This window comes from Poecilia reticulata, chromosome 2, assembly GCF_904066995.2.
Source record: "Poecilia reticulata chromosome 2, P_reticulata-male-v2, whole genome shotgun sequence".
NCBI lineage: Eukaryota > Metazoa > Chordata > Actinopteri > Cyprinodontiformes > Poeciliidae > Poecilia > Poecilia reticulata.
The window spans coordinates 8,789,440-8,814,922 of record NC_088831.1 but is presented as its reverse complement, the minus strand read 5'-3'; the positions used below and the strand labels follow the sequence as shown (position 1 = coordinate 8,814,922).

Genomic DNA, 25,483 nt, shown 5'->3' with positions numbered 1-25,483 from the left:
TCCTATTCCCTGTTCTCTACACACGATGACCGTCTACACTGCATTATGTAGTGAATACATACATACCTGCTGACTCCTTTGTTCTTACAGTCACTTTTTGATCAGTATGTCCCTCTGATGCTTTGGAACCTGTCTGTGGTCCATGGGTTTGAATAACAATAATGAATCTTAGAACAGCTTAAATTTGTTTGGGATTAATTAGAAACACTTCATGACTTCAGTATCAAGCTAAACATGACAAATCAAACTGAAAATGCTACACAATGATACTAGCTTTACTAGCAATCACTGTAGGACTTAATAATTATAAAAGAAACATGGACGGTGTGTGTGGAGTACTTCATAATGTGGGGACATGTGAATTTAGCTTGGAATTTTAAGTGCTGAACTATAAACATGAATTATTCCGATTCAATTTCAGAAAGCTTAACTTAAACGTAGTTTGGTGAGGGCTAAACTTGCGCACTGCCAGTCTAATTTAACTTGTCATAATGCAACAAACCAATGCAGCCAATGAAAAAAAGAAAAAAAAAGGTTATTAAAAAGTACATATCACACTTCTCTGAGTTGCTCCCAGGTTATGGTACGCACACTCGGCATTTAATCATCCCAAGCAGCGGTGAGTGCTTGTTAGGCGTCGTTTGTTCTGGGCTTCACCAGCTTCAGCTTAAGGCCTGCTGCTCTTAACGGCTCGTATTCGTTTCCACGTCGCACAACGTCAGCCGTGAAAAGAAAAATCGATTGCGCATTTGGAAGTAGCAGTTCCATGCAAGGGAGTAGCCCATGGATTTACAGACAATTACCTGGAATCGCTGCTTATGTGAAGCACAGGCGTCGCAGTATTGAACCAGTAACAACCGACTAATTGATTTGTGGATATTCACCCCTATGGATTTGACAAGTTACTATATGATGCATGTAAAAAAAAATTAAAAAATGAATATTTAATAGCTTTGCCTCCTACACTGAACTCATGCTTAACTGAAATGTAGAAAATAATTGCCAGCACTAAAGCCGTCTTTGACTGCATGCACTTATAGGACACATTGGTGAAAAACATCCAATATTTGGTCTTGTGCAAGTCAAAAAACATCTTTAGGCCAATTAATTAAAAAAAAAAAAGTATATACATTTTTTTTTTTCTGCTGCTGCAGATACTGTTAAGACGTTGCATATAAATGGAAAATAAGAGACGGGGCAGGTGGTGCTCATTTCCATCCACACACTCACAGGAGAGGTTATGTAGATCCTCGCACAGAAAACTCGGTGCACACCAGGTTCACGCTGAAAAGTCGGGGTGAAAGGTAGCAGGTGCTAGTTTGCAGTCGGGGAAAACAATAACCCAGACGCATATTGCTTTCTGAGTCAGTGTTCTTATTTTTTTTTCCCCCTCCTCCTTTTTGGGTTAGTTTTATGAAGAAATAAAAAAAAATATTTTTTTTTCCAGATAACAGCAGCTTAATTAGTCTCAGAATCTTCCCCCAAAAAATGAAAGATTTTACTACCATTAATCATTAAGATTAAGCAGGCGCACACACATTTTCTGAAATATTGATTAGATAATTTTTACATTTATTTCCTCCGCATAAAAGCAGTTGAATAAACTGCATTTATTCAATATCTACATTGTAGAGTTAATGTATGCGTAAGGAGGGATTGCGTTCCCTGGATTCTTATTTTCCAAAACATCTATTTTGTTTCAGGTATGCAGAAATCCCAATCAATATTGTTTGCGTGTTGTATTATATTAAATAAACAGCACCTTTTCCACGCCTTTCGGACTGTGCTGTAACCTGCGCATCTTTCGACGGTATGAACACAGCCATGCAATTAAAGGAAATGTGTTTCTGCTTTAGTTTCCCTCATCAGGATTTCTCTGAGTTTAATTTGATTTTCTGAAATAGAAAAAAAAAAAGCAGCACCTCAGCCAGTACAAAGATACATTTCGAATAATATACATTTGCGCATCAGAGCTGTACAGAAGAATCTGCTGGTGTTCGATTTTATACCAGACAGATTTGCAGTAGATGCAGATCATTTATGACTATGCAAAAATATTAGGCAGTTATTTTTTTTTCTTCCCCCACCCACTTTCCAAAAAGTACTTCCATAGTAGGACGAATGGAAAAAGTCAGGTAAGCTGGGTTAAATGGCCTCTGAAGACTGCCTGACTGATTTAAAACTCAAAGGCCACCTGCCTGGTACCCTTAGGCCTGTAATTGCCATCACTCCACTGACAGCAAGAAAGAAAGAAAGAAAAAACACACACACACACAAGAGGGGGATTATCTTGTGGCAAAAGGTTCTTGTGTGCAGTGGAAGCACACAGTTGATTGCATTAACGTTCCCATGGAGCCCACCCTTGTGGAGGAATTAAATATAAAAGCTGCGGTCACTGAATGCTGAGCTTTTAGATGGTTCCACTTAAAGGCTACTGTTAATCAGAGGTGAGCAAGTCACATGTCAACACGCGTCGAACGGGAGTAGGTTTCTGATTGGATAACACGTTTTTTTTGTGTTTTGTTGTAGAGCATGCGATGTCTAGAAATGTCTTCTACAAACCACATAAACTACCTACTCGGCATTCTACAAGCAGAATGCCGAGTAAAGCAACAATGTACCAGTTATTCTAGTGATCGAATTAGTCTATATGAAATCTAATAAAAACAAGTCTTCTGCTCGAAGTGCAACTCTGATTTAGGGTGTTTTTACACCTGGTAGTCCGATGGAGTCGGTTCAATTGGAGACCAGAATCGCAAAAGTTGTGGTCCACTTTCACACCGGACCTTCTCAAATGAGCCAAAAGCCTTGGGGAAAAAAAGGCTTTGAAAAAATGTTCCCCATAGAATTTGCTTTTCTGGTCCGCATCAGAGTTTGATTGCGCCTCCCCAAACGAACCAGACTTTCTAGGCAAATAAACCAAAGTTGGAATAAAGCGAACTAAACAAATATTTTATAAGTGAATCCCTCACATATCATGGTCTCTTTAATTGCTCCATTTCTACACCGCTGCATTAACAGCATGGTTCCATCTCTCCCAAATGAGTCCAGTTAATGAAAAGGGTTCTCTTTTCAGGTCTTTGGGTAACCGGTCCCACATGATGGAAATTCAAAGAGCTGGAGTGTTTCTGCTGGCGAGGGTAGGGCCTTTTGTTTGGGACTAAAAGTGGTTTACAATGAAACGAAAACTTCCACGTCTCTTCAGTATCTTTTTTAAACTTTCATTCCGTTGGATTTTATTGCATTTGACCTCAACACATCATCATTGAGAAGTTCTTCGAAGAGGGATCAATTTCAAGTTCGGCGTCGTTCATATTTTGGTTTATTTTATGAATATTCATTTTGTGGATCTTGACATTTAGCAATTAAAAAAAAATGTGACTGGCATAATCAGGCACCCCACTTGGCAGCTGAATTTTCTGCACTTTAGGTTGCAGACGTAATTGGCTCAAGTTCCTACTACAAAGGTAAATGTTTGCACTCAGAAATGCTTAGTAATAGATAAAAGCAAAACCTTCAAAAAGAAGAAAAAAAACAAACATTTGACTTGCATTTATTTTTTGGAATCAATTTAGAATTATATAGATCTCCAGGAAATAAACTACATTCGTATGATTTTCTGTTCCTTCAGTACAATATCTCCAAGTCAAACTAAATGGAGAACACTGATAAATGTTCCCGATTGAGTTTAGACCAAAGACCAAAAATATCTTATTAGTAAAAGGTATTGACATACCCATATCACCGCCATAGAAGTGCACAATACACCACTGTTGAGTTACAGATCGATTGGCTCATAATCCCTTTGTTAGCATTCATTTGCTAAAACACGCTGTATGACAAAAATGTGCTTTGATCAACTCCGCCAGCTACAGCGTGTAAAGCCCAGAAGGGGAAGCGGGGCAGAAAGCAGACTAGTGGATTTGCCGTCGTGCTTCTCCAGCCACGCCTCCCGTCTCTGTGCCTATCTCCCTCATTCAGTCCCACTGGTGGAAATAAACAGCTCTTTTTATATCAGGAAGTCGACGCACAGCTGGTCCGCTGTCACGCTGTGACTGGTTTTTTATTTTTTTTGCCTCCGTCGTGCAACTCATTGTCATCAATTATCATCTTGTTCCCAGATGACCATCTCTGCTTCGTGTAGCCTCTGTTGGGTTTTTGTGATGGCAGAAGGCAAAAATCATTGCGAAGCATTCGAAACTCACCCCATTTATATGCAATTTTTTTGCCGTTACAATAACATAATTGGATTATCACAAACAAACAAAAAAATCACTGTTAATGTCAAAAGGTTATTGTTAAATGGCATCATCTATTTTGCAGGGACTGTCATTTTATTACACAATTAACTATGTTACCTTTAAATATGAAAGCTTTGTGCATATCAAAAGCATGTTAAAAGAAATTTGTGTTTGCATCATAGCTGTAGCTACATGCCTTGAAAAACATTACATTGCAATGGCAAAAAGTAGAGAAAAGTTGCAATCCAGACTCAAAATGTTCTGGTTATTAAGTAAAAGCATGGGATTTTAGATTTACGGGAAATCAGGAAGGATTTCATTTTCCTATCCGTTGTTCGATATTCAGAGTTATTCATAATTCCCTTGATTTTAAGAAGAATCCTCCTTTGGAGTGAAACAGAACAGAAGCAGCCTTCTTTATCTTTATAAGAGTTATGAATAAGGCTTTAAGTGATCAAAAATCTATTTTGACAAGCTGAAAACACTCAGCCGCAGATTGAACTTCCATCAAGTTAGACAGAAATAAAATATATTTCTGTTTTAATTTGGGTGATCCCCATACAAAAAAAAGGTGAGGAGAACCAAGGGGATGCAAAGTAGTGTATGCGACTCCGGCTCTCGGTTCCAACAGGAGGTTCAACATCTAAAATGTACTTCTGTCATTGATTTTTATTGGTCTCAGTGACAGCACCTCTAAATTGTTATCGATTGCACAAACAAAAAGCAAAATAGAAGAAACGAGGTCAGACATTTGTCTTTAGAGACAAGCGGGCATTGGACATTTCGAAGATGTTAATGCTTGTGTTTCAGCAATTGAAGTCAGAGGAGATGTCGATGCAGCATTTTTTTTGTGTGTGTGTGTCTCCATGTGTGGGTCCTTAATTGCAGGTGTGAAAAAAAGTCCCACACTACAAAGTCATTTGGACCAAGACTTCTTAAACAAAAAATAAATCAACTATACTCAAAACGAAGCTGAATAAAAAGTATTTATGGACTTGTTTGAGAACTTTCATAGTGTAAAAAGCAGCTTGTTAGAATTACATAAAGCGGGAGCTGGATGATAAATGGCAGGGTTTCCCCCAGTGTATTATAGGCCTGGCGGCCCGCCATGCTTTACTAGCGCCACCGCCAGGCTAAGCCTTTCTTGTTTTTTTTTGTTGTTTTTTTAGGAAAATAAAATAAAAATAAAAATCGCCTTTTTTTAAGTCGGATTGCAAGTGTTTCTGTTGCTCCAAGCGTTTCACTATCAGAGCAGATTTATTCCTAAAAGATATGTTTATAGTTTATGCATTTAAAGCCGGACCAATCTCTGCGCGTTGCCTTGCGCGCTGCAGCAGCTGGATGTCTAAAGTTAACCTCAGCCCGGATCCCACGCTCCTCCTTTCACTCGAACTGGACACAGGCTGACCGCTATGGATATTTACATCAACCCCCTGTGAGGAATTATAATTAGTTATGAGGAGTTATTGATTAAGGTAAGAGTTTAAACCCACCGCGTTATGTCAAATTTAGCAGCAATGATAATCTCAATAAACAAATGCTACATTTATATATCTGTGGTCTATGTTGCAATATTAGCATTTATGGGGCCCCTGAAGCTCTGGGGGGCCTAATGGAGCCTCTGACTTAATTTGGATTCAACAGAAGTGGACATAATTGATATTCATTTTAATTACATTTTTTGATTAGTTGTTTTTAAGACTTTTTGTGGACTTATATAGTAGTTTACCGATAATGTTTTCCCATAACATATAATTACCCAGTGATATTTTTACTTTTATTGTCTACTTAACATCTTTTAATACAAAAACACGGTGGACCACCTCGGCGCCCCGACCACCGGGCTTAGCAAGTTCTCTGGGGGGAAACCCTGAATGGAAAAAATGTATTTCTCCTGTAGCAATTTCCAAGATCTGCGGCATATCATTTTTTCAGCATGCAATAATTTTATTTCTTACATCATATTTATTTTTTTCCACAAAGGGTATTTCAGTTACGTAGAGTATTTGTAATTAGGCTGCATGCTACATATGTAATATTTAGAAAGCATGCAAGTGCAATGTCATGAAAATGTGGCCTCAGTTTAACTCAAAAATTAACACCTTATATAGATCCAGTACATAAAGTGCACACAAGTTTTTATTTAGGTTAGTTTTGATAATCCTGGATAACAGCTAAGGAGAAGCAAAATTTAAGGGCCTCAAAAATGATCAGCTTCAATAAATGTTGACTTTAGTCTGAGTGTAACTAACGGAAACCCAGGTTGCTTTAGCAAATCCCACTCAACAATCTCAATTTTGGCACTAATATCTCACCATATAAAAGATCTTCCTGTTTCTGATCTCACTTGAATCTTGAAACTCCAGCCAATCATAGGTCAGTTTATGCCAAGACTTATGGTTTTATACACACCGTAGGCGCTTTATGGAGAAAAGAACACCTGCAAACTTTAAATAATTGAAACAATGTTTTAAATAAAAAGACAATGAAAGACTCTGAAATGACATTTATGTGAAACGCTTCAAGGCTGAGACATCCATAGCTGTTGTGTGCGAGGCACAAACACCGCAGCGATAAAGTGACGGATTCACGGTCAAGAAACCGCTTCATCACGTCAGCCCAAACGACAGATAGTCATCCTGACAAATGCCCGTTTAGCTGACTCGACTCATGACCTTGCTAAATATCAGCGAAATTACAGAGCGCATCATTTTTCTCCCTGGTCAGCGCCTCAAAATGCCATGGCAGCAGAGACCCCAGGTTACCGAAAGCAGAACTCCTGCCTGGCCAGTGCGTTCGTTACGAACCGCATCAGATGGCACGAGTGGCCTCAAGTGCAATTTCAATCTCTGTGTCCTTGCCTCTCAATTGACTCATCCATGAACATCGCGTTTTCTCTGGAGGGGATACAGCTGATGAAACTTTGTGCTCTGCAACAGGAATGCGGACAAGAAAAAAAATATATTTTGAAGACAACTTGCAATCTAACTTTAAAAAAAAGTAAATCTATGATCCAGTCACAGACATCCTGATCCACAATTACATCGCAAAGGGTCAAGTGGCTCTTTAAAAAATTATTTTCAGTTATAGCTAGTAAAAACGTCCGCAAGATTCAATGACGACCAAACCCGTCATTGTTCTCAACAGGCCTACGATGCTGATGGACGCTTTGAGCAAAATCAACCTCTGGTAATCTATCTTGTGTCTGAATAGTCCTCTTACTCATCTCAAGGTTACATTGTGAAATAATAAATGTGCTTTCATTTTAATAAAAAAAAATAAAAAAAACGAGTGAGATCAAGCAGGCGAACTGACCTCGGTGAAGTGTAGCTAAAGACTAATAGATGGAGCAGACTTGAGAACAGTGGACAGTTTATATTTGCCACTGAATAGTCCCTTTTCTCCATAAGTACTAATTTACTTTATGCCATGTTTTTTAGGTTTTTTTTTGAGAGAGAGAAACACAATCTTTGACAAGAGAACCGTGTCACCTTGACTTACTTTGAAGAAGAAGATGTTGATGTCTCTCACGTCGCAAGACTCGTCATGTGACAAGTTCCAATTTGGAGCTTTAACAGGTAAAGACACCCCGACTTGTTCAGGCACATCCTAAAAACACGCATTTAGCTCGACACCTGTTGAGAGAGCAATTAAACAGACCGGTGCTGTTTTCACATAAAAAAAAAAAGGCCCAGCTGGTTTAGCCTCGCCAGGATGCTGATGGTGTTTAACATTGTGCTGAATTCCCCATTAAAGCTTAAACATTAATGGGGAGACTGAAGGTGTCACGGAGAAATGCAAAATGTCAAACACAATAATTACTGCCTCGGCGCAGCGGTGACAGGCGGACGTGCTGCGCAGCGGTATGTAAGACGACAGCCGACTTTGACGGCGCTCGGCAGCCAGGGATCGATTCCTGGCAGATCTTGAATTTAATCTCTTCACGTCTTCAACTTTCTGTACAGAGACGGAAAGACGAAAATGAGCTTGAAGATTTCTCCGTGACATACGTCTGAAAGAAAGAAAAAAAAACTGCAAGGATTATTTCAAAAAGACTTTGTTTAGATCACCGTTTCTACACCATCCATTGAGTGAAAACTTCACAGAAGCTAAGCAATTTTAAACATCAATTAAAAATGTTTGATGCCGTATTACTCTAGATTTCTACAGGGTTTAATCCAGTCTGATGCCACTCTAATCAAAGACATGATAATTATTTTGAAATTACAAAACTTTCTTTACAATCCTCTCAAAACTAAAATCATTGTGAGTTTTCTACCACATTTTTTTTCCTTCCACATAACTTATCAATACAGTTTGTGGATGATTCTCTTCTAAAATAACATTCATGTCAGTAGTCATTCCAACACATTTCTGTATCAAAAATCCTCTTTTAATTACTCCTGTAACTTTCTAAAACTGAATTTTGGGTTTTTATTGGATGAAAAAAAGTCATGAAAAGCAAAGAAATGGCTGAGATTTATTATTGTGTGTAAAATAAACGTGAATAAAGTTCACATTTGAATTTAAAATAAATAAATAACTCAAGGTTGTTCATGGGTGATGAACGGACACTGTCGTCCGAATTCCCAGATTCAATTCAAGACTTCTCTTTAAATAGTTGAGTACTAATGGCAAATCAATAATCAAGCTGAAGCGTGATTAAACATTCCACATTTGACTAATGACGTCGTGCTCCGGGTTGCTCACGGCATCGACACCCTTTTCCCCTCAGAAACACGCTCGGCGGCTTGGCAACACTGACACGCATTCACGTTTACCGGGGAACACACCTGCAATCTTCACCAGCAGGACGGACAGGGCCAGAGGTCCAGCAAATCTGCATATAAACATCTCCATCTATTTTCAATTTAAAGACGCAATCGATTCGGGGCCTGTTGGTATGCGTGGCAAACTGGCAAAGGGGTTTGTGTTTGTTGTTCGGGGCGATGGAGCCAATCAAGTGGCTTTGTACAAACACATTAACACAAATTAAGCAAATTATACAAAAAAAAAAAAATGGTCATACAGCGGTGGTCATTTAGGATATAGGGAAATTACGTGAAGAAATGCAGTAAACAAAGAGTCTCTCCTTTCTTCTGTATGGATAACATTTATCTGGTGTCACTTTAGCGCCAGTGAAGGCGATCAATCCCAATGAGTGGGCAGATTAGCAAAGACTACATCAATGTTTTATGTTTACATGCGTCATTAAGTGTGTTAAACAAGTTGTAAATTATTTAAGGACGTAACCTAAAATATTCATTCTTTAGTCGGACCAACACCTTGCTTTTTTCCCCCCCACAAAAATGTCTCAAGAAATTTTTGCAAACTTAGATGGCTAAAGTAAAAAGAAGAAGCAACACATTTATTTCAAACTGTGAAAAAGTAACACAGCCATTGTTAAATCTTGAATTTAACAATTTAAATCTTTAGTTAAATGTGAGTTCAACCTCATTTTAAAACCACAGAGGGAGCCATTAACTATAAATCGAGAATACATTTAATTGTGGTAAATCTTCCTCGGACGGCCCAGACAATTGTAATTACTCCTGAAACGCATCAGAGACACATCAAGGAGGTCACAAATAAAGGAAAACACACTTGCCCAATCACCATTTCTAAGTATTTCTTTGAAAAAACAAAATAGGAGTGCCACTACTGACACACAGATTTTTGACACAGGCACCATTTGGAAGTGGTTTCCATTATTTTAAAAAGATTTCCAAACACTAAAAGCACTTACTAGAGTCCAGAGTTGTGAAACTGTTCCTTTTCCAAAATAAATAAAAAAAGACCATAACCCGAGAAGATCCAACTTGTCTTACGATTAATGGCTCATGTTGGAGGCCCCTGCTTTCCTATGACAAAGTAATGAACCGGAGACACATGGCTGGTGTTTACTCTGGACGCGCTCGGGGACCTCTGTGCCTGCCTGACAGACGACTTGACCAGAGCAAAACACAGAAGATGACTGTGTGAATGAAGGAAGCACATACAGTGGGAACTAGACACTTAAAAGACAGAAAAATCTGACAGCGCAAAGGCCAGTGCTCCGATTTCCTCCTACACACAGCTCGTTAGTGGCACAGTCTGTATTACTCGACCACTTTTTACATCGAGTTCCTCTAGATAGCTGCTGCAATGAGGCAAGTCAAAACCAAACCATTAACAGATAACGTATCTGACTAATTATTAAAAGTCAAAGGTCTGGTTGTAACCTCTAAACCTGCTTCATAAACATAAAGTTACAGGACAGAGTTTCTTCTGGGTTTCAATTGAGAGTGCAGAAAGTCCAGTACTTCTATTTGTTTTTTAAAGGAACAATGGAACACTGAAACATATTACAAAATGATGAGCCGCTCCTATAACGTGGGCCTTTGGTGTCCTTTTCTAGCTTTCCTCCCCAACGTCTCCCTTGACACATAGCCCAGAGCAGCCGGTTGCAGCTCCAGCTTGTTGCCCTCTCACCTTTGAACTTCTGTCAGCTAAACTGTCTATTCAACAGGTCGCAGCCCTGCTGCTTTCCAGTAGTGGGTGGATGGCCCTAGAAGACCAACATGGGCCCCAGGCAAGGCAGGGAAGTCTTTTCAACTCAGAAAAATTAATATGTAATAGTAAAGTGGTCTTAGTTAGGTCCTAGCTGGAGGGCTGAGATTTTTTTCCTCTAGTCTATTAAACCATTGCAATTTAGAAGTGCAAATACCCTGATTTTGAAATAATAAAAAAAGCCTATACAAATCAACTGGACACAATGTAAAAAAAAAAAAAAAAAGTAACGCCTCTTATTAAATCATGACAACTGCGGTCAGCTTTACTGACCAAACATCACTGTAAACTTGTCTGTTGACATAAAATAGGCTAAAAATTTCATAGACCACCACATTTGTCCCAGGCTAAACAAATTCAATGACACACAAAGCCATTTCTATGGCTTTAGGTCCCCAATGGTCATAAACCCAGGCACAAAAAAAGAGAATGTGGAGCAGAGGTGAAACTCCAAGTGTGGCTAGCTTATGGGAATTACTTAGTACTTTATCTCAGTATCTTTATGTAATATTAATCCTTTAGAGGATCTGAATTTGAGTATCCTAAAAGGAAAAAAAATTTGTATGTCAATATTCCACTGATAAATGTAAGAAAAAGATGCCATGTAGGTGTGATATCGTCAATCTCTTGCTTCTCCAGCAACTGATTACGAGAGGTGTTGAAGACACTCAAACTCCAGCTCGTTAAATTCACACTCTTTGCTACTCTTCTGACGCGCTCTGCACCAATCTCCTTCGTCCGAGTCTGACTGGCTTTCAGACCAACTAAAGAAATGGGGCGCATCGCACCAGGAAATGAATCCTGCTGAATGATGAGCTTCAGTGCCCGCTTGAAGTATCACGGAAGGGATGATTGAGTTTGGTCACCAACCTCCTGGACCTTATTGACTCAAACATCCTTGAGCGTGGAACAATGATGGTTCCGCCATTGTAAATGACTTTATTGATTCTTGCTGTACCCCCAGATTTGTCATTGCTCCCGTCCTGCAGAACAAAGCGCCAAAGATGTCTGCTAAACCTTAAGCTTGGTTGAAAATCTCCTGCATTTGATTGCAAGTATTGGTTTGGGATGTGACAATTCCTCCATTTCACAAGCTGCTGTTCCGTTGCAGCGCCATATTGTTGTGAGGCATGTCTACCAGCTGTAAAGAGTAAAATTTTTTATTTGTCGATAGATTTTTTACATGAAAATGTACTTGTAAGATAGTTTTGTGTTACAGCAAAAATACTTGGCAAGATTTCTGCTTTTTCCGTGTTTATTCGGTTTTAGCAACCGCAAATGTATTTAATCCCTTCCATTTCTTGGATAACAACTAATAGGAATGCATATAGGTGAAAGAAAAAAAAGAAATGTAGTGCCATCAATCCGTGAAAATATCAGTGATCTCAAACATGATCTCTGCGTTGTAGAAGAGACGCTGTAGTGAGATATCTCAGCATGACTCCATGTCTTCGCTGTCTCGCACAAAGAAAGCACGTCTCAAAAGAAAAGATTATATATTCGAAGAAACTATAAGGTTGTATAGCTTCAGGGAAGCCTTTTGTTTTCCCCCAATGTAAAGACTGTTCAGCAAAATGGGGGGGCGGGGGGGGAGCTGTTCGGAATTACAATTCAAGTACTATGAAGGTGTCTGCACTTTTAAACCTCTATGTGGAAAAAACCTGATCGAGCTACATCAACAAAAGAAACTCTGAACAATGTGACAAACTTGTACCATCACCGCATCTCCAGTTAAATTAGGGCCGCTAGACCCTCAAAGAAAATCTCAAAAAATAATGAATACAAAATAAATTTTTCAAACGCTCATCTTGTGTACTAAAAACAGCTTTCGAAACCAGACCGGTCATATTCCTCCCTAAACCTAATAAACGGTTTGGCCAACATTTGCAGTAACTGCCGCCATCAAGCATTTGTCAGAACTGCGAATGAGATTCATAATGCACTGCGGGGTAATATTGTGCCTACTGTGGTGGTGGCGTTTTATTATTACAGCCGGATTGGAGGATTTCTGATTTGGTTATCTTCTTCTCAAATACTGTCATGCAGCAGCACCTAAATCAGTTTCAGTTTCAATTCTGGAGTTTGACTAGGCCACCGTAGTTTAAGTTCGACTCCTATTGAGTGATTTATTGATTATACAGGAATGGCAGTAATCGAGCCTAGAGGGGTTTGGCTTGCTAATTGAATCGAGCTTGAATAAAAAGTCCAAAAAAAGTTGATTAATCATCAGTAATTAATAAAACCCCAAGGGGAGCAATTACTGGCTGCTTTGGACTGATGTTTTTCACTAATAAATTAATTAATTTGAAATCAGATTTTTGAAAGTTTAAGTGTACATTTAATGGAAATCTGTTGCTTTTCAAAGGAAATGTATGCATTTTCAATCCCCCAGTGTAGGCATCTTGCTTTCCACTCACTTTTCTTTTTACAGTTTATGTTTCTGAATATGAATACTCAAAGATATAAACAGGAGGAGGGGGGAGGGGCAAAGAAATTTCAGATTGTGTGTAACTGTGTTTTTATTAGTATAAATATTCATCTGTAGGTGCAATGTTTGCTTAAATTATTACTCTGCATCCTCGCCTATTTTAAAATCCACTAATCCAATAACTGACTTACAATGTTAACACTTTCTTTTTAAATAGCAAATGCATATAATGATTTGTTTGACAGAAAAGCTGAAAAAAAAGCATCTTCCTCAGGGGGTTAAACTGAATTGTTTTGGGTTAAAATGGCTTCTGTAGAAGAATTTCTATGTCCAGTAGTTACAGCTCAGGATTGTCCCATTGCTTTGTTGAATCATCTTGTGATCACTTAACTTAGCATGTACTGTCACGGCTCAAGATCCACGCAACGGAAAAAAAAAAAAAAAAAGAGGATAACTGAATTTGAAATCAATTGTTTGCTCTTTGTTGAATCTTACAGTGAAATTGGTTTTGCCTTGGCAAGTTTGACCCACTTTCATGCTTCATTTTTTAAATTTTTTTATGCTGTGTAACAACAAAGCCTTCAGCAGCAGAAGTCTTGTGAACTCGGATCAGTTTAAACCACTGCTTGTATACTATATGGGCAGTGATAACAAAACCTGCTGTAAGACTTTTCTTATAGTTTTAAGTTGTGTTAGTTTTGTCAGTCTTTGTATTAATTTAAAAAAAAAGAAGCTGTTTTATAAAATGTCCATTACAGATTGTAAGGTTGCATAAAGTTCTTCCATTTGGTGAGTAAACCTATCAGATGAATCCATGCCAACATGATGCAATTCCTTAAAAAAAAAAAGAAGCAGAAAACCTACACATATACTTTTGTCACATTACAAATCACAAACTTGAATGGATTTGAATAGATTAAAATTTTCAGCAAAATGTCAACATAGCTCAAGTGGCGTAAATATATTTGCCATACACTGTAGTGATGTAAAATCCATTAAAGTAACAAAACCTAAGCAAATATAAATAAGAAAACACAACATTTTTGCTATTATTGTACATTATCAAGAGATGCATGCAATGAATCTTTTGTTACATCTCAAAAATATATATTTTTTGCAAATGTTAATTCAAATGTAATGCCTTCGCCAAGGCCTTTGGCAGCCATGAATGAGAAATAAGATCTTTATGACAAACTTCAGCTGTGTCAGCCATGCCTGATTGCTAACAATATCAGGGGGTGGGATATAATTATGGGAATGGCAGCCCCCAACAGACAGCAATCTAAACAAGAAATTTAAATTGAAACTTTAAAATAACACATTCAATTTTGCTTCTCAGGTGCAAGCAAATGCATTTGTTGCTCTGACAGTCTGCAATTTGGAAGAAAAAAATAAAAATCTGCTCATATATGTCTTCATTTCACTGAATGTGTGCGTAACTGAATAACACAGTGAGAGGGGGAGAAGGCAGGAGGAGGGACAAGCCAGTTGTTTAAAAAGTGCACTTTTTTTTTTAAAGGAAAACTAAGGAGTAACTGTTGATGCAACAAGAGCGTCTTCACGGTGAAGAAATGGGAGCCTCACAAAAATGGCTTTTAGCATCAAAACAAATCACGATATGCTCCAACTAGTGCGTCGCCTCTTTAGTCTTATTTGTTTCCCTGGCAGAGCACAACTATTGGAGCCAGCAAACCATTTTCTACGCATGTTCATTCGGTTCAGAGCTGCTCATGCGTAATGCTCATTTATCATGAATGAACAATGCTGGCCCACCCACCAAACACAGCGGCCTGTAGCCTCACGTGCCAAAAGATCCATTTGTGAGGAACACAATTTGATTTTTTCTTTTTTTCTTTCCCGCCGCCTTAATTATCCACAGAAACTGTTCAAGCTTAGTTCTGCTCACTCAAAAACAAAAAAGCATTATGTATAGTTACCACTTTGACTCGAATTTCAATCAAAAGCAGTCTCAAATTATCTACAGGAAGAAATAAAAGAGAGAAAAACTACCAACATTCAGCACTTACTGTACGTACTCACACATAGTGAGGCTTCACCAGCTGCTCTTATGACCGCCGTACATCACGTCGCAGGACAATTCCCATCTCAAACACTATGTTGAAACACATCATGTGGACGAGCGGGAATCCTTTGAGAAGAATTGCTCCACAGAAACCCTCCCACCGGCAGAACATAACGGCATAAAATCATCTGTAACGAGAGACAGTGAAGGTATTAAGGACCTACCTGAGGGGGGCTGTGAGGTTGAAACGAGCAGCTTGGAAAAAGAGTGTGGAAAGGATTGTTAAAGTGCTTCCATCAGCACAAGAAGTGTTAGGCCAAGGGAACATACTGAAATGTGCCGAGCACACATTCACGTCAAATTTCAAGCAATATGGGAGCGACACAGTGAAGCTGTTAATAAAAATTAATGGTAATGTCCATCTAACCATCTCAAAAAATTTAGTTATGTAGAGGGTTAGCATCAATGTACAGTAATGAATTATTAAGAAAACAAGATGTTCGAAATCATTTTAGTGTGACCAAGAGTTCTCATATTGGTGGTGTCACATAGACAACACGGGTTTGTAAATTATGCATTATATCATTAAGTCTCCCTAACTGGTGTGAAACATTCCAGTCAAGATATGGCCATTTAGTTCTAAGGCGTTCCTAAAGCCGCAAAAGCATTTGAAATGTGTTTCTGCCTCAAATTTAATGTCTTACCAGGGCCAAAGTGAAGGAAAATTGGACTGTTGCTCAGTGGTCCAAAGTCCTCAGTTTGTATTTCATTTTAAGTTCCTCAAGTCTGGAAGAAGAGTGGGAAGGCTTGTAATCCATGATGCTTGAAGTCCAATATGAAGTTTCAACAGTCAGGGATGAAAAGGCGGTAAAAATATAATGATACATATAAAAAAAAACCGTTATGTACTCAGATCAATGAAAACCATAAAAGAATAATTTGGAATCTCAAATGCACGGCACATCATCCAGTGAGGAACGAGAAACACTCACTTCCTGGTGGATGAGAAACAGGTGTCACTAATCAGGAAATGCAGTGCAGGAACAAGATGTTCTGACAAGTTACAAAATAAAAGAAAATAAAGAGGAGATAAAACCAAGCACAAGAGGACAAGACTAATGTTTGAATATGAATCTAACACAATGCCCAAAAGCAGAATGCTGGAGAATTTCAACACAAAGGAATGCATTTGTATGGAACTCCATCAGTGATAAAATACCACAAAAAAAACAAAAAAACAAATACAAAAACTAAACAACAACCAAACTACAAACACCTACAAATCGCAACAGGAATCTCTAAAGGATAAATTGTGTAGCGGTGTCAACTATTTTATTTCTTTCTCAAACAAACCGAAGGTATTCACATTGCCTCGGGATAAAGAGCAAAGTTGTGTTCTCCGTGCTTATGCAACGCCATGCTATCCTTGTGTTTGGCCATGCTGAAGCTGGTAGCTTGTCAATCATTCATGAGGACGCTGCTTACTCCATAATACAATGTGCACTGCTATGTGTAGTAAAACTGCAACATGAATTATGGATACTCACAGAGGCAAGGCCTCTTTTCCCTACTCGCATAAGCCTGGCTTAAGTCAGCTTTTGTGTTTTAAATAGAAGTTTAATGTTGGAAACAGAAGCAACTCTGAGATTTATTGTACAGGTACATAAATTCAAATAACATGGATTCTTTATGCTCCAGTTTATGACCCGAGGTTGTTTTCAGCTATTTAATGAAAAGTACTAAACATTTCATTTTTTCTGGCAGTTTGTTTTTTAAGAACAAGAGAAATGTTTGGGATTTTAAGATTATTGTATTTATATGATTTTTGCAGTAATGTTTCCTGGATTAATCATCATTTATCTCATATTACCTTCTTTAAATTCATAGCTGTTGGCTGCTGTGCTCCGGTTTGGATCTGTAATAACCTCCTGATGTCAAACTGTGAATGGCTCACCTTTGAACAGCGATGCATGGGGCGTCCAAAGCACTTTCATGTCAGTAATTGCAGGATACATGGGCATGAAATGTCCAGGTTTTCCTGCAGCAATGGTAATGTCAGTGACCAAAAAACCTTTATGGTCAAAATAAACAATTTTAAAGAAATGTTGAACATTTTTAAGATGACTTTCAACTCCGACTACGACATTGGAGTACAAAGGACATAACTGTCAAAAATGCAAAACTGCAATCAGGTGTGTTATTTTTTAAAGTCAGCAAAATGTATGTGAAATACAAGAATTGAGTTAATTTTTCTTAAACTTTTGTAGTTTCAGTCTAATACAGAAGAAATGTGCACATTACGAGTAGGAATCAGAAATATACAAATAAGTCAATCCGCATACCAAATAGTTCTCCCATATTCACACTATGGGAATGAAAGTTTGAGATAAAATAACAATAGGTAACAATCTTTTAATACTATTGTGGCATGTAAAGGCCTGTTAACAGTCTAATATAATTCAGACATTACATTGCCAGGTTTTTCTGATATAAAAACTTGCCTATCTTCCAAAAAGGGCAAATTCAAAAACTGTAATACTAATTGTATTCCTTTTAATCTATTCTCTTTCCTGTTTGAGGCATTTTCAAACTGAAAATGGGTAAGAATGTTTAGTTTTTCTTTGCAGGGTTTAATATTTTAATGCAAATGTATTGAGTAATATTATTTTGTTCATGTTATGTGGAGGAAAAAAATAGAAATCTTTATTTAAATGCTACTATAACCTGAAGTCCCTGGATTTTTTTTCAAACCAGTTAATCAAGGTTTCTCATCAAGAACCTTCTTAAGGATTTATGCATCTTTGAACTACATTTATAATCAACATCAGTCTAAACGCAGGTGAAAAATTTTGGTTGCCGGGTGAATTTGTCACTGCGTATGACCCATTGCTCCCTGCTCCAATTATTTTTCTCCCACTGCTGCTCTGCCTTTTGCATCTCTGTTCAAATTTTAATCATCACTCTTCCAAACTGCCTGTTTTTTAGAACGTTATCAAAAAAAAAGAAAAAGCTTTTTTTCTTTTTTTTTAATGGCAAAAGTCACCCCTCGATCAAGTTGTTTCCACTTCACCATGCAGCTCACCTCAATGAGACACAGCACAGTCCACTGATATTTCACTCTAGGAAGGTATGAAAGAAGGTTGTAAAGTTCAGAGAAGCCATAAAAGATCTTTTTATTTTTCTATTACCGCAATGAAAATGAGTCCATCAGTTTGACTTATTAGAACTTCAGCGTGGAAATAAAACCAAGATGAAATTGGAGTTTCGCTTTGACTTATCCCACTGATGGCAAGAACATATTGCTCCCTCTCCCAGGTTAACTAAAACAATGGCTGAACAGATTTTGGTTGAATTACTCTGGTAATATGCATTTCAGAGATGAATGTATTACAAGCTGTTCTTTTTATGCACATGGTAACCTTAAAAAAATGTGTGTTAGTGAAATACAAATGATAGTTTCTTCAAAAAAAAATATATTTTTTTTAAATCTGGACTGATCTGAATTAATTTTTCCATCCCCTCGACAAGGGATTATTTCTTCTGTTTAGTTAAAACCAACACAAACCTATCAATGTCAATGTCAGAATCCTATTTGGGATGTGTGTGTTCTTGTGAGACTCTTTGGTGTGTTTACCGGATTGCAACTTCCACACCTGGCTTCAATCAACTCATTATTTTCGGAGGACTTAAGGAGCTGCTGGATGATCCTTTTTCACCTAATGTTCTGTCACCCTGGATGTGTGTTTGCCAGCCTTTAGAGGAACGGCGTCAACATTTTGATGCTACAACCTTGTCTTTTTTTTTCTGGAAGCCATTGTCCACTTTTAATCTTCATTGCAGCTCTGCAACCTCTTGCCAACTCTCATCTCATCCTCTCACAAGTCCTCTAGTACCAGGTCTGGATTCCCCAACAAACACCCTACTAGGGGTTGCACCAATTAGTCGACTAGTCGATTCTTTTCTCTGCAATTACTTTTTTCTGGGCCAGTCGACTAGTCGCAATCACGTGACAAAACAGATTTTTCCAAGGAAATGTAAGAAGATGGACTAGGTGAGTTCGCCAGAAAGCTCAAATTGTATAAAAATGTAAATGAACAAAGATAAACTGTAAATTACAGCATAGGGGCGTTAGCGCTGCACCCCGTATACAGAGACTTTAGGCCGCGGTAGTCAGGAGTTTGACTCCCGTTATCCATTCGCTGGGCCCAGGCCTCTCTCCGCTCTCTCTGCCCCGTCAGATTGCTGTCAAATAAACTAGTGCCGAAAAAATCCTAAAAAAAAAAAGACTGCCGGAGTAATGTGCGACAATGTGGCATGATGTCGGGGTTTTTTATCCCTCAACTACCCCCAACTGATCAGCATCACCCTGCGTACTGAAGCTTCTAACCTGGCAGCTTTACACTCTTATAAAAATACGGTTTGACAACATCTGGAAACTAAGTCCAAGCTTCATCCTGAGGGTCTGATAGAGGCGATCTCTGCCGCCGTCTGCATGTCGGTTCAGAGAGCCGCTGCTGAGTCAGCAGAGCTTCCTGCCGCGCATCAGGTGGAGGAGCAGCAGGAGGTTTCGTTGAATTCAACTGTAACCAAACGGGATCCGTTCATAATAAGTTTGGCTTGTGATGTTCCAAAAGCACCATTGTGGTTCAGTGTGATAATTTGACTTGTATACGAGTAACTATCCAGAGATCATCAGTATCAGCCGGCCTTTAGGAAAAAAAAAAACGTCAGACCTGACTTTGTGCAACAAACTTTTCTCCGCTGCTCACGAAGAATGATCTGTTTATTGCTCATTTAATTATGCATAATAGACTTGGTAAAAGCGGGAGAAGGGGAGAAGGGTGTAGGGGTTAATATTTGCCGTGAAAATAGCTGATAAAGCCTCCAAGTAGTGGTGAAGGGTTTTGCGCTTGCGTCACTGACGTCACCACGACTAGTCCACATCGACTCAACTATTATCACGATGTAGTCGACCTTAAAAAATATGTACTCGTTCAATCCCTACACCCTACTAGACTGTAACCAGGATTGTTTACCTACCCCCTCCAAGACCCAGTTTCTCCATGCAACAGTAACTGTTATACCCCATTGTTTTCAGTCCTGTTCAGTTTTTCTCTAACGTCCATGTTTCTTCCAGAATGTAGCCAGCCATAAAGTTCCAGGCATCTTGAATCTGTACATCTGGATTAAGCAATCTGAACTTTAATCAATTTTTTTTTTTTTTTTGAGCAAGTTTTATTTAGCTTATGGCTTTACTGATTAAAATAAATGGGTTTCTTTCAGGATGACAACAGTACTCTCCTTGGGAAAGCTGGAAAGGTGGGATTCTTTTGTGTCTTACATCAGTGGTCTGCAAGTCCAGTCCATGAGTCCCACTGTCCTGTGACTTTTGGTGGCATCCCTGCTCCAAAACCCCTGATTCAAATGAATTAAAATGAAGCAAAATGGTAGCTCAACCTTGTGATTCAGGTGAGTTGGAGCAAAAAATGCATCAGTCGACTGGTAATTTAAGTGTGGCGTTGTAGGCCTTTGGTGCATACAACAAACACAGGAAAAAGCACACATTCCTGGCGTCACAACAAAAACTGGACACCATCCGGTGGTTAAGGTGCAGAAAATTAATGTGAAAGTCAGTGGTGTAATGCTTAAATATGTTTGAGTGCATATGGAAGTGTTGAGGTGCAAAGGACAAATTTAAATGTGTATGAGTGGAGCTGAGGCCTGACAGGAGGCAGAGTGAACGCCGAAGGCAACCTTGAAGATGGAAACGGCCAGGTTTAAACACACTGTGCTCCAACTCAACAGATCGGTCACACCTGTAAAAAGGAGGATACGGTCAGACGCCAAGAACACCTGCAACCCTGCTCATATGGCCCAGGGCCGTCTCAGACTTCTTTCAGACCATGAAGACCATCGGCTACATTCCACGCATCCTGACAATAATCTTCAGTAAGCTCTGTTATGGAGCATGTTCACTTCCTCCTCTCACCTCTGACTTTGCAGAGCTCCTGGTTTCCAGTTCCATCCTGAACCAAAGACATTCACTATTTTTGTAATAAACATTCATTTTGACTGATCTGAGTGCCTGTGGGTCATTAACACGTGACAATTCTTAAATTACTCTACCTAAAGCCTCCAGTTGACCACTCATAACTGACAATGTACTGAGTTATGGTCTTGAACAAGGAGACGGTGCATAGTTTCAAAAGGCTTTCTATGCATGGAGGCATGGCGCACTGCTTTTAAACCTCAAACTTGGGCTCCTTCTGTATGTCAGGAAAATGAAAGAAAATTAGTTTCACATTACACTAATGGTGAAGGACCTTAAGTGAGTCAGTGGAGGTATTTGTCAAGAAAAATGATCACTCTATAGCCAATGTTAGCACTTATTTGATCCACCTGCCAGTTGGCCTATGTCAAAGTGAAACAAATAGCCCAGTGGCATAGGGATTTACCAAAATCCTCCTGGAGGTGTTTTGCTCCTGCAATCACCTAAGCCATGTTCTGATTGGTCTAAATTCACCTGTCAGTTGCTCAGTGTAAATATAACTGATTCACAGCCACAGGTTTGTACAATTTAACAGTGTCCCTAACCTTAGCCTGCCAGTAAAGCTCTGCCTGAGCGGGCACAGTCATGGAAAGGACCCTCTGTCCTTTGTGGTGATTGGGTGCACCACTCCCATCTGGCATTCTTTCATGCCATCAGCTCAACTTGCCAACAGGCAGTGATAAGTTGACGGCTCAGTTTCCCCTCCACACTGGATTGCCTAAGGCGTTTGGTTGCAGATCTCTATTGACACCATTGTGAAATCTGTCGTCCCTTTAACACCTGATTTCTTGGTCGCGTGTTTTCGCATTCCCGTTGCACCTCATCAGTCTTGAGCTGGGTCTTAATGTATTCACAGTGCATTGAATCTGTCAGAATATTTCCCAATGGTTCTTGGATCCATGCATAATTTTACTCAGCTGGCGTTTGTTATTCCTCTGTGTTCTTGAAACCTATTCACAAGGTCATCTCACATGTATCTGTTTATGCTAAAGAAACGTCTGCTGGTGTTGTGTACACAGATTCCATTTAAGTCACAAGAAGAGCAGCAACAATTTGATTACGTCATTTTTGACTGAACATACAAAGCATCAGTCAATTGCTTTGTCACGTAACTTCCAACTTCTATGAATTTTACTTTGTGAGTTTACATGATAGACCAAAATGTTCAAGTAACTCTTTTGCAAAGTTCTAAATTTAAAATGCTTTATCACCAAAAAATAGATTCTTACTGTTCCAAAATGCACGTTGTGCCTAGAAATTGTCCAATAGTCAAAATGAGCTTGTCAAGAGAATATATTTCAGTTTTGTTTAAACATACACAACCTCTCTCTAATTTCTCTTTCATGCTTGATTGACTTCAATAATTTCCTCATGATCTTGACTTTTCTTTTGACCTATAATTAATCTACCTTGCAGTCAGCGTTTTCCCCTCGCCACACAATTCTTCTCATGAATGATAAAGTCTCATTTATTACCGCAGGTACTTAATCGTAGGCCTCATTGGAAACAGCTGGTTGATAAATGGCTTGCATCAAATTAAACAGCAAGTGAACACAGAGGGTATCGTGGATGATTGCTTATCTCCTGGGATATCGGAAATAATGAACATGTAATTTACACAACAATTATTCAAAACGAACGCACCTGTTTTCTGAGGTGAGATCAGTAAATTTGGAAGTGGCGTTTCGTTGCGCAACTTCCAATAACACAAGGTTTCCGAGGTCTGAAAGAGTGAAACTTTTACAGCAAGAATTTAAAAAATAAAAATAAAGGATACACAAATAGTCGACGCTTATTTATCTGTGCAGGGTTGTTGGGGCAGGGGGGCGGGGGGGTTCCTGGTGCCGATCTTCAGTAGCCATTGGGCGAGAAGTTGGGTGCACCCTGGGCAGGTTGGCAAAGACAAATAACCATGACCGCACACAATAATACCTAAGGGTAATTTAGAGCAACTGATTACCCTAACAGTCACATTTTTAGACCCTGGGAGGAAGCCAGATAACCCCGTGAGAACCATGCATATAGAAGAAGATCATGCAAATTTCCAAGCACAAAGACCACAATGGAAAATGGCTTCTTCTATCTGGAAAAGGAAAAATTTCACCAAGGTTCTAAAACATAGCAATGTGTCCTTTTGTACTCTGCCTTCCACACTCACCAAATCTCAATCTAATCAAGCTAAATGGTGGCACCAGAGACGTGCATTATGGATTTGCAGTTGCTAAATCTGCAGCAGAAGTGTAATACTTTGAATTCAATATGTAATAAAAAAGAGTATTTCAGACTCCTTGCTGAATCTATGCCAAAAAATAATTAGGGCAGTTCTGAAGCCCAGAAGGGAGTCCGACTCGGTACTAGAGACATGGCCGGTGAAGTTTCTGTTTACGATTTGGTAAATCCCTCCCCCCATGCTTCCAAACACGATGGCTTCCATCAGAGACATTGAAGATTGACTGTGTAATAGAAAGCCTATTGGTGGCTAGGATTCAATGAACACAATGCACACGTGCACACGCACACACGCGCGTGATGGCATGAATTGCTTCATATAGAACGTTTTCTTCTCGCTACTGGACTTTCCTGCTTGTTTACCCCTGAAGCATGAAGGTAGAAAGGAAAAAAAAGAAATGAGGAAAAAAAAAGAACAGAGGAGGGGAGTTTGCAGAGGACCTTTGCCACGGTTTTGTGTCTTCTGGCATTTGTAATTAGTACCCGGCTGCCGCCTGACACTGAGAAGCAGATGCTGTCGATCCATTTGTCCCAGACTCTCATTTCTTTTTCACTAAGCAGAGTGAATGCCTTCTGCGTGTGCGTTTGTGTGTGTGTTTTATACATATAGACACACGCAGCATGTGTGCATGTCCGTTTGATCAATGGGGTTTTTTTGGTAATTACGGTATGACTGCATGTCTTCGAATCCTCGCTGTTAATTACCGCCCCATTTGTCCTATGTGTGCTCACTCGCTCTTTCCACATCATACCTCACTTTCTTTACATGCTCCATCTGCCACACTCAGACAAATGCATAATGGATCAAACTGTAACCTAAAATCATTGTCACTGGGTCACAACTTGTAGGATGAGTGAACGTTTGCAGTTCATTCAAAACATGTGGTGACTGAGGCTGTGAGTGCTGAAGTTGTGGATCTACAACAACTTATAAAAAAAGAAAATTAAATCCCTGAATATGAGGTACAACGATATAAAATTTCCCTTTGGAGATTAATAAAGTATTTTTGAATTGAATTGAAAAACAAGACTGTTGACCATCAGTATCTAATTTCTGATTCTGTGTTTCTGTAATTAGAACAAATTGAAATGTTTAATCTATTTGGTTGCTTAGAATCGCAGCAGTCCACCTCGGCAAGAAATATGCATGAATAACTGACATGCAGGCTTCATCAAAAAACACGAGCTCTGTCAGAGTCATGGGCTTCATTTTAAGTTAATGTAAAAAATCTTGAGCTATGGTTAACATTATTTTTTCTCTCTATCCTGTGTGGAAAATTCCCCTGGTTCTGTGGCAAGCTGTGATTCTTTCCTTAAAGGAGACATTGAAAGATTCCTTTCTTTTTCTTTCTCCATAGAAAGTACTCCTAGCCCCTGTGCCTATGTGTTCAGCTATGTTGTATTTTTTTGTTCCTGCAAAGAGCCCCAATATATTTATGCTCTTCATTTTTCTTTTCCATAAAAATAAGTCCAGTATTTCGCTTCATGACTCTCGACACTCGTTGATAATAGGGAGTGGTTCCTCTTCCCATTGTCTGGATAAAGATATCACTTGGCTTCAAATCACTCAGTGATTTTTTTAAAAACTTTTTCATACATTCCAAATTTTCAGATTATTTATCAACTGAACTCTCGCCGAAAATGAAACACTGGGCTAATTTTTGCACTTTCAGAGTCAAGTCCATGAAACACTACCGTGGCCTCAACGGTATGCTAATAAAAGACTAGCAAGGTGTAAATTAAAAATGATTTCCCCCATAAGGGATGATGGATGGGATCAATCACTGATGGATACTGTGGACAAGCTTGAGGTAACGGCGTGGTGTAAATCCTCTGCAGGCACAAAACTCACAAGAGAATTCTAGCTAAATTAATTTCTCATGCGAGAGTCTCATTTGTTTCCCTTTAAATATATAGATCATGTGATATAAGAAGAATATTAAAACTGACAAAAATAAGAAGAA

General features: G+C 38.9%; 2 long non-coding RNA genes across 3 annotated transcripts in view; one reads left to right on the top strand and one right to left on the bottom strand.

Moving 5' to 3' along the window:
• The window catches only part of LOC103475973 (uncharacterized), a 158,481-nt gene that overhangs the window by 26,970 nt on the left and 106,028 nt on the right, over positions 1 to 25,483 (bottom strand). The window contains exon 6 of one of the 2 annotated variants that reach the window (XR_014091394.1): positions 15,259 to 15,429. This is a non-coding gene — a long non-coding RNA (uncharacterized LOC103475973). Of the gene's footprint in view, positions 1 to 14,170; positions 15,430 to 25,483 lie in introns of those variants that run through there. The other variant, XR_014091393.1, reaches the window with a different exon arrangement.
• On the top strand, positions 17,756 to 21,672 carry LOC103475986 (uncharacterized). The gene is made up of 3 exons (XR_014090160.1): positions 17,756 to 19,292; positions 20,525 to 20,710; positions 21,047 to 21,672. It is a non-coding gene; the product is annotated as an uncharacterized LOC103475986 (long non-coding RNA).